General features: G+C 37.9%; 1 non-coding gene across 1 annotated transcript; it reads left to right on the top strand.

Moving 5' to 3' along the window:
• Window positions 1–1,315: 1,315 nt before the first annotated feature.
• Window positions 1,316–1,450, top strand: LOC137204270 (small nucleolar RNA SNORA1). Its single transcript, XR_010933505.1, has one exon. It is a non-coding gene; the product is annotated as a small nucleolar RNA SNORA1 (small nucleolar RNA).
• Window positions 1,451–10,095: the final 8,645 nt, after the last annotated feature.

Genomic DNA, 10,095 nt, shown 5'->3' with positions numbered 1-10,095 from the left:
TTAAAGTAAACATTGAGTTACTTCTTTTAGATCACTGATATCCTTTCTGGCTTTTAAACAACACGCTTAATGTACTGCAATACTATATGTGATTAAAAGGCACTTTAGGATCTTGGTACAGTTAAGTTAATGTACTTAAATATAATTTATTAGCTTGATACATTCTGTTATTAATGGAACCTAATAACTTAATAACTGGAAGACCTTGAATTTCTTATATATTTCTATATTTTTAAGAAAATCTAATTATATATGACCAATTTTCAAATGAAATATCACATTTCCTTTTAAAATTAACAGGGTATTTCAAATATGTCAAAAGACTTGTATACCGAAATCTCACTATGACACAATTCACTAAGGGTGGAATTTGCTGCAGGGAAGTTCAACCAATATAAATATTAGTCATTTGGAGACGCTCAACTTGAATTTCAAACCTAGATTGGGCCAGTTAAGTAGTTTTTCTGAGCCTCCATTTCCTCATCTGTAAAATAGGGACATTTTCTTGCTGAGTTATGTATTAGACTAGAGGTAGACGAATGGGCAAGCATGTGGTAGGTGATTAATGAATGGTAATAATAAAACAGGGCATCATTGCTGAACTGCTGAAAGGACTTCTTTTTACTGATTATCACTTTTATAGTAATCTCAGAGAATGAATTCCATCATTATCTGTTTAGCAAAGTTCCTGCGTATGTACTTCCTCCATTGGATTACAATGAAGTCACATGATATCTACATTATACTTATTCAAATTCAGCTACATGCACTTGACATGAAAGAGAAAACATGGAAAGAGGGGAAAAATCCCCCAATTTATAATTGTCTAGGCAATTCAGCCCAATATTCTGCTCAATGAGCATAAATATTCTGGTGTAAATAAGATGAGAAATGTGAATCTTTCTTTCCATTGGTTTTGCTTCCATTGGTTCATGCCTCTCAAAGCGTGAACACTTCACTGTCCAAAGTATAACTCTAGGATCTTGACATACACATTTCTGTACAAAGTATTCCTAAAGTGCAGGCCAACAACTGCACTTTATCTCCTGCTAACTGAAGAAAGAATGCTCTCTGTTTCAAAGCTGGAGGGAAAACTGGCTCTATTGGAACTATTGAGAAATACTGTGTGTCTCTTTGAAGTAACAACTTCCTGAGGAGTTTTCCAATGCAATGTTTAAAAATGTCTTATTTTGAAATAATTTTAGACACAGAAGTTACAAAAATAGTTCAGAAAGTTATTGTCTATCCTTCAACCAGTTTCTCTGTGTTAACAACTTTCATCACCGTAGTCTAATTATCAAAAGCAGGAGATAAAAGCCTCATACTACTGAAAATGGACACTGTTGTTCATGGTGTCCATAAATTGTTAATGTGGCTACATTGAGAACACAGGTTTTGCTTCCATCACTGTAATTTTATTGCAGTGGTGACAATGAGACCTGCAACATTTTTTTTTGGCTAGGCTCATGAGTAAAAATTGGATATAACAAGGCTTTTCAGTACTAGAAAAGATGAAGGAATAAATAGCAACGTACTCTTGCTATATTTAACTTCTAGGGTCCTAAAGTAAATCGCTCGAGGAAATTGGATCCCAAAGATTACAGGTGGGGAATTTTGAAGTGTGTCCATATTCCACTGGAGATCAAAGAAGCCCAACTAAAAGAATTGTGGGCTGACTCACATGACAACTTCTTTTTTGAAAGGGCTATTTTATCTCGAAGATTATGAGTTTGGAGGAACTAAGGTGATTGGCAGTGGAAAGAATCAGAACATGTGAAATTCCTTAAAAACTTATTGACATAATTTTGTCTATGTTACACATAATTAAAATAAAAGAACCCTTTACACTTTGTGCAGAAAAAAAAAATCGGGAGATAAACATGTGTACAAAAACTCTTAACCAAACTACAAAGCTTATTCGAATTTTGCCACATTTTCTCCAATGTCCCTTTTCTGTCCCAGAATCTGATCCAGGCTCCTACCTTTCATTTATTTGTTCCATTTTCTTGGTCTCCTCCAAACTGTGATGATTTCTCATTTTTCTTATCTTTCATGACTTTCCTCTGACTCCAGGAAGATAAAGAAAAGTAAATCAAGTCATTTTTAAGAATGTCTGAAGTAGGTATCGATTTCTTAGCTAAAAGATCTTGTGTAAGTCCCAAACCAGGATATTTTCTACAGAGGAGTATTTATCAGTTTGTCATTACACAAGTGAATGTACCAGGTGCCATTTACTGGAATGAATATAACTACCTGAGTGACAACAAAAGTAACAAACTGTTCTTGCTTTTGGATACTATTTTAGAGTCGGAGCCATTTCAGGCACTGGTGAAAGAATCTGTTAATGGTTCTCCATTTCTAACCCCTCAGATGGATTGGAGATTCAGCAATTTTGACTTTAGGTGCTTGATTTCTCAATGATCTTTCTGGGGCTTCCCTGCTGGTGCAGTGGATAAGAATCCGCCTGCCAATGCAGGGGACATGGGTTCGAGCCCTGGTCTGGGAAGATCCCACATGCCGCGGAGCAACTAAGCCTGCGAGCCACAACTACCAAGCCTGTGCGCGCGCCTAGAGCCCGTTCTCTGCAACAAGAGAAGCCCCCGCAATGAAAAACCTGTGCACCGCAACGAAGAGTAGCCCCCGCTGGCTGCAGCTAGAGAAAGACCGCGCGCAGCAACGAAGACCCAACGCAGCCAAAAATAAATTAAAATAAAATAAATAAATTTATTTTAAAAATAATCTTTCTGACTTTATTTAAAAGAAAAATGAGGTAAAATGTATAGATAAGTAAGAATCACCTCATGCAGAAACTTTCTAAGCAGTGATCATTTTAACAGCAGTAATTATCTGTTTGGTGCCAGTATATGCAAAAATATCCTTCAATTATAAACATTAAATGGGCATGAGAGCATCTTTTAGGGAATTTAAAGTATGGTAACAGAAATGGAAAATAATGGTTGAGACCTCAGAGGTTTAAAAGTTTTGTAAACAGAATTCAAAGATTAGTAGTCATCAATCTATATATATATTAACTAATAAAAAGATAGATTTTTCATTGCACTTTTGAATATCAGTAGCAACATATAAGACTTTTTTCCTCAACCTTAGTGAGGTATAATTGCAAATAAAAGCTGTATATATTTAGGTTGTAAAACATGATAATTTAATAAACACACACATAAAATGATTACCACAATAAAGTTAATTAACACATCTATCACCTCACAGAGTTGTGTGTGTGTGTGTGTGTGTGTGTGTGAGTCTGGAGGACTTTCTGTTTTCAGTTTTTTGTTCTTTTAGTCTAAGATTTGAAAAAATATTGTGGTTTGTTTAGAGTCTGATTTGTGATTACCTATTTTTTTAAGTAAACTTTTTATTTTCGAATACATTTTGTTTACAGAAACATTGCAAAGATAATCAAGAGAGTTCTTACATAACCCTCGCCAATTTCTGCTGTTGTTAACATCTAACACTACAATGGTACTTTGGTTAAAACTAAGAAACCAGCATAGACACATGTCTTAAACTTGTGATTTTATTTAGATTTCCCCAGTTTTCCCATTAATATCCTCTTTCTGTTCTGGAATCCAATCCAGGGGGCTACATTGCATTTAGTTGTCACGTTTTCTTAGTCTTTGCCAACCGGTGACACTTCCTTTTATCTTGTCTTTAGTGATCTTGACACTTCTGATAGAAACTGGTTAACTGTTCTGTAAAACACCCCTCAGTTTGGGTTCGTCTGAGGTTTCCTTAGGATTACATTGAGGTTACACATTTTTTGGCAAGAATTCCACAGAAGTGACGCTGTGCCTTTCTGAGCGCATCCTATCAGGGATGTATGATATCCACATGATACTTTGGTTAAGTAGTGACTGCCAGGCGTCTCCACTGTAAGTTTACTATCCCTCCCTTTCCACCTTCTATTCTTTGGAAGCAAGCCACTGTCTAGCCCACCTGCAAGAGGGACAAGAATAAGCTCCACCTCCTGGAGGGGGGCTTATCTCCATATATTATTTGGAATTCTTCTACAAGGAAGATTTGTCTACAAAGGACTTCTAAAATCTAACATTACTTAATTATCCAATTGATGTTGAAATAACGCTATTCATTTATTGCACACGTTTTGGGTAGATACCAATAAAGTACAAGGCATGCTAGGCCACTAACCTAATATATCCTAGTAGGAGAGAGAGATTAAAAACAAGTAAACAGCAAATGAAAAAATTACACATCAGGATAAGTGTTACAAATGATACTCAGTATGTCACGAGACAATGTGGTAATTCTGAGGTAGATCACCTGAGAGAGTGCGGTTTGGAAAAGTCAGAGGTGTTGACATTTGAATTGAGAACTGGAGAAAGAGAACAAGCCCATTCTACAAAACCTTTCAAATGATAGAATGGTCTGGAGGCAGGAAATTGTCCTATGACGTTTCATTTCACGTGTCAACTTGACTGGGCCACAGGGTGCCTGGGTATTTGATTAAATACTATTCTGAGTGTGCCTTTGAGGATGTGTCTGCATGAGATTTATGTTCCAATGGGTAGACTGAGCAAAGCAGATGTGGATGAGCCTTATCCAATCTGCTGAAGGCCTGAACAGAAGCAAAAGGCTGAATGAGGGAGAATTTGCTCTCTCTGCCTGACTGTGTTAGAGTTGGGATATCGGTCTTCTCTTGTTTTCAGAAGAGGACTTGAACTGGAATTTACACCATTGGCTCTCCCGGTTCTTGGGCCTTGGGGCTTAGACTGGAGCCATATCATCAGTTCTCCTGGGTCTCCAGCTTGCTGACTTCAGCCTAACATATGTCCCCAGAACAGAAAGGGGGCTGGGGTGGCCCAAGTACAAGAGAAAAACATAAACTGCTATGAGAAGAAGCAGGGACATGGAGGAAGAATGATAAACTTCTATGAAGCCTGCCCCAGTGCCGTCTTGAGGACCCTGTGAGAAAGGGGTTTGAATTTTGCTCTAAAGGTTGTGGGAAGCCTTTCAAAGATCCTCAGCAGGAAACTTAAATTATATATTACATTATTTAAAGATCATTCTAGGGCCCACAGATGGTAAAGGGCAGACGCTCTGAGGCCAGCGCTGTAGGCTGAGCTGGAGATGTCTGTGTGTGGCCTGCGCTGTGTCAGCCTGGATGCAGAGAATTGAAGGGGTTCCAGAGAATGTTTGGAGGCAGAAATGACAGGTCCCCTGTATCATGGTGCTCTCTCAAGCGGTTTTTATTAATTTTAAAAAGATAAAGATAACATTCTTACAGAATTTTAGGAGGTTAGATTTGTCCTAGGGAAGGGTGGGATCAAATTCCTGAGGAAGAGCACAGAGATATACGTACAAGGATGTTCACTGCAGCAAAAAATCAGAAATAAGTGTCCATGAATGTGGAATTGGTAAAACAGAACATCCGTTAGAAAAGAACACAGTAGGTTTTTGTGCATGGAAAAGAAATGATGTTCGAGAGATACTAAGTGAAAAAGCATGGTAGAGAAGAGTCTGCATAATACGATCCCACTGATGTGAATTAGAAGTGATTATCACTATGTCTACTCTATATTAAATATTATAAGAAAAAGTCTGATGAAGTATATCAATATATGTTAACAGCGGTTAACTCTGTTGACAGTGGTCATATCACGGTGCAGTGGAGATTATGAGGGATTTTTACATTATACCTTATACCTTTCTGTCTTACTAGAATATCTTAAAAAATGGATGAGAAAAAAAATTTTTTTTTTAGACGTGGAATTTTCCTTCCTTTCCATATAACTTATCTAATTAAAATATTCATCTTGGTAGTTACCACAAAAAAGTAACATAGAAAATTGTATTTACATTTTGGGACCAAAATACAAAGGAAGAGCAAGGTAATACCTTGCTCCTTTCCCTCCCACTTCCCGGAAAGAAAGAAAAAGCCCCAAAGAAACTGCTCATTACACCAAGGATCACAAAGGGTTAATTTGTAATTTGGTGATTTGTATGTAGTGTAGCACGGAAAAAAAAAATTGCACAAGTTTTCACAAATGAGACCGAAGGTTCAACATCATCCTGTGTCTGCTCTGCAGCCATTTCAATAACCCAGGAGAGGCCGTTGTTTAGAAACTCAGTTTTTCTTCTTCCCTCTTCTCACCAAGTCACATCCCTGATCCAGACACTCTTGGAGGGGAAAGGGGAAAATAATTTTTTTAAACCAGAGACACAAGCAGTACTTTTAGGATTAATAGGTACTTTAATGAAGTCTTTGAATCAGCTTTAAGAAATAAGTCCTATAAATATAATTTTCCTTTATAAAGATTATGGATTATACTCAAACCAGGAAAATGGAGAATATTATTAATTAAGTTGAAATTATTAGTATTTCCAAAATGATGTTGAAAACATATTTATTCATTTCCTTCAAGTAACATCAAAAACAAATAAGTGTACAAAGATTTTCCTATGTCATTTATTTAGGCAATGGTTTCTGTGGTTTAGTCAAGAAAGAGAAACAGAAGTTTATTTGTGAAATAAAACTAAAGCTTTCTTTTTAAGTTGTGCTTTATGAAAAGACTATTAATGCTTGGTTATCTCTGAGCACCAGATTATGGATTATTATGGATGACTACCATTTTCTTTTTACCTCCTTTTTATATTTTCCAAATTCTCCGTAATAATCACAAATCACTTTTGCAATTAAAAAAAATGTTTCATTAAAGTTAGGTGTCTATAAATGTAACAGTATCTGATCAATGTCAATCTGCTTGCACTTTCTACATGGCATCAAGTAGTTCTCTTTTTCTCAAAGACGGAAGTTTGCAGCTCTTGTTTACAAACTGGGACCAAATGACTTTTATCGTGATCACATTGGTCCCTACCTCTCCCTCTATCCAAAATGACAAGGCAATATCTACTGAGCACACCCTGACAAGCAACTTTTTAAAGGTCATTACTAAAATGACTATGCAGGCCTTTCATCGAATTCTAGAGAACCACAAAGAAAGGTCAAAGCAAAGAGAAGCTGACTGTTAGAAAAACTCCAGCCTCTTACACCTTCTCTTAGCCACAGTCACATGGTATGCAGCAAATATTTTTAGGTTACACTGAGAAAGCTTGAAACTGCAGCTTTGGTGTGCAATGTGCAAAAAAAAAAAGAGAGAGAGAAGAGGGTTTTTTCATGACAATTGAAAATTTTATGCAAAGGGTGTGAGATCCTTGGATGAGTGTTATTTAGTAAATACTGCACAACATGCACATTGTACAACGCGTAAAATAATTCTACTTTGCTTTCAACCACCTGAAGCCTTTCGTGCTTTCTGGTTTCAGCTTCTAAGCTGTGTAAATTATTTCTGACTCATTAGCCTTTCACCCTGGGGGCAACTCACAAGCTTCATAAAAGTGTGAATATTTTTCTGAAATCTCTTTTCCAGCCAATGAATTCATTTGCATTTTAGCCTCAGAATGTAAATCCCCATGGTGAAAAGCAACTAAATAATACTTGTCTCCCTCTCTTGTATCTTCCCTTCTCTAAAACTGTCCTATTCATAATTAAAAGCACATAACCAAAGACCAATTCTACATTATTAGTTTACAGCTGGGGACCATAAGCTGAGGAGGGAGTTGGCAGCAGGATGATACAAACACTACTAGGCCAGAGTTCCCCAAGCTTGGCCCAACTGACATTTTAGACTGATAATTCTTTATTGTAAAGGGCTGTCCTGTGTATTGTAGCATGTTCAACAATATCCCTGGCCTCTACGCAATAGATGCCAGTAATCAGAGCTGCAACTCCCCAGATGTGAACACCAAGAGTGTCTCCAAAATATTGCCAAATATCTTCTAGGGGACAAAATCGTTGTCTGCAACTGAGAACCACTGTACTAGATCAAAGACTACAGAAAGACTACAACAGGACCTCTGTTCTCACCAATACAAATTGTTCCTTTGACCCCATGGCCAACCTCTATTTACCTAGCCACCACCAACATAAAATACAGATACTCATAAACGCCCTCACACTCTTCATCTCAAAGCCCTTGAAGAACACCATCTAGAGTTCTCCTGCTGAATAATATGTGGCCAATTTGTCTAGGAGGAGATAAGCAGACGCTGGTAACTTTCCCAGCCTTCCCTGACATGGCCGGTCATGCTTGTCACTTTTTTTTTTTTTTTGGCTGTGTTGGGTCTTCGTTGCTGAGGGCGGGCTTTCTCTAGTTGTGGTGAGCAGGGACTACTCTTAGTTGCGGTGCACGGGCTTCTCATCACGGTGGCTTCTCTTGTTGGGGAGCACAGGCTCTAGGCATGCGGGCTTTGGTAGTTGTGGCACACAGGCTCAGTAGTTGTGGCTCGTGGGCTCTAGAATGCAGGTTCAGTAGTTGTGGCGCACGGGCTTAGTTGCTCCGTGGCATGTGGGATCTTCCCAGACCAGGGCTCGAACCCATGTCCCCTGCATTGGCAGGCGGATTCTTAACCACTGCACCACCAGGGAAGTCCTGTTTGTCACTTTTCAGGTATGTAAGTCCATAATGTCTTGACTTCTGAAGCTCATGAATGCCCCTAGTTTCTTTATCCATTACCTACACTGCAAACCCATGCTCCCCCATGAATATTGTTTCAACCTAATTTCCTTTAATTAAATGTTTATTCTGCCTTGCAATTGTTCTTCTCATTTGGCACTTAAGTACGCAGTTATGATCCAGGCTCAAAATATTTATTTCCTGAAATTATCCTAGATTTAGAGCCAATTAATTAAAACTGAGGGATGGGATTTATAGATTAAAAAAAAAACACTTTCCCTAATTCATCCCACTACAAAGCAACACATATTAGCTCAAATAAATTTTACTTTTATGCCTCCGAATATATCCAAGTTGTCGTGATTTTTTTTTAATGAGGCAGATGATTCAAAATTCTTTTACTGATAATGAATTGATATGAAACTGAATTTGAATTTACTTAGTTGCAACTTCACTTCTCACTTTAAACAACTCTTTCTCAGTGATTGTCAGTACATAAAAAGCCCCTTTGCTTATAAACAACGCAGCTCTAATACATAACAGGGCCTTGCTTATTCTTACTTGATGCCACGCTTTTGCACATACATGAATAACACTAAAAATATATTTACGCACTTAGTGGAAACAGCCATACAAGAGTAACTGTAGGATTCCCTTTATATGAAATTCTAGAAAATGCAAACTACAACGTCTACCTGAAGATGGCAAGTTGGGTAGGGCTGGAAGAGAGAGAATACAAACGGGGCAAGGAAGCACCAAGGAAAATGGGCAGAGGGAGTGGTTTCCTCTGTGGAAGAAACATTCTTTTTTTTTTAAACATCTTTATTGGAGTATAATTGCTTTTAATTGCTGTATAACAAAGTGAATCAGCTATTGTACTTATATCCCCACATCCCCTCCCTCTTGCGTCTCCCTCCCGCCCTCCCTATCCCACCCCTCTAGGTGGTCACAAAGCACTGAGCTGATCTCCCTGTGCTATGCGGCTGCTTCCTACTAGCTATCTATTTTACATTTGGTAGTATATATATGTCCATGCCACTCTCTCACTTCCTCCCAGCTTACCCTCCCCCCTCCCCGTGTCCTTAAGTCCATTCTCTATGTCTCTGTCTTTATTCCTGTCTCACCCCTAGGGTCTTCAGAACCTTTTTTTTTTTTTAGATTCCATATATATATGTGTTAGCATACGGTATTTGTTTTTCTCTTTCTGACTTACTTCACTCTGTATGACAGACTCTAGGTCCATCCACCTCACTACAAATAACTCAATTTCATTTCTTTTTATGGATGAGTAATATTCCATTGTATATATGTGCCACATCTTCTTTATCCATTCATCTGTTGATGGACACTTAGGTTGTTTCCATGTCCTGGCTATTGTAAATAGTGCTGCAATGAACATTGTGGTACATGACTCTTTTTGAGTTACGGTTTTCTCAGGGTATATGCCCAGTAGTTGGATTGCTGGGTCGTATGGTAGTTCTATTTGTAGTTTTTTAAGGAACCTCCATATTGTTCTCCATAGTGGCTGTATCAATTTACATTCCCACCAACAGTGTAGGAGGGTTCCCTTTTCTTGTGGAAGAAACATTCTTAATGAATTCTT

This window comes from Pseudorca crassidens, chromosome 12, assembly GCF_039906515.1.
Source record: "Pseudorca crassidens isolate mPseCra1 chromosome 12, mPseCra1.hap1, whole genome shotgun sequence".
Lineage (NCBI taxonomy): Eukaryota > Metazoa > Chordata > Mammalia > Artiodactyla > Delphinidae > Pseudorca > Pseudorca crassidens.
Note: the sequence above shows the minus strand (reverse complement) of the source record. Positions and strands in the feature narration are given on the sequence as shown.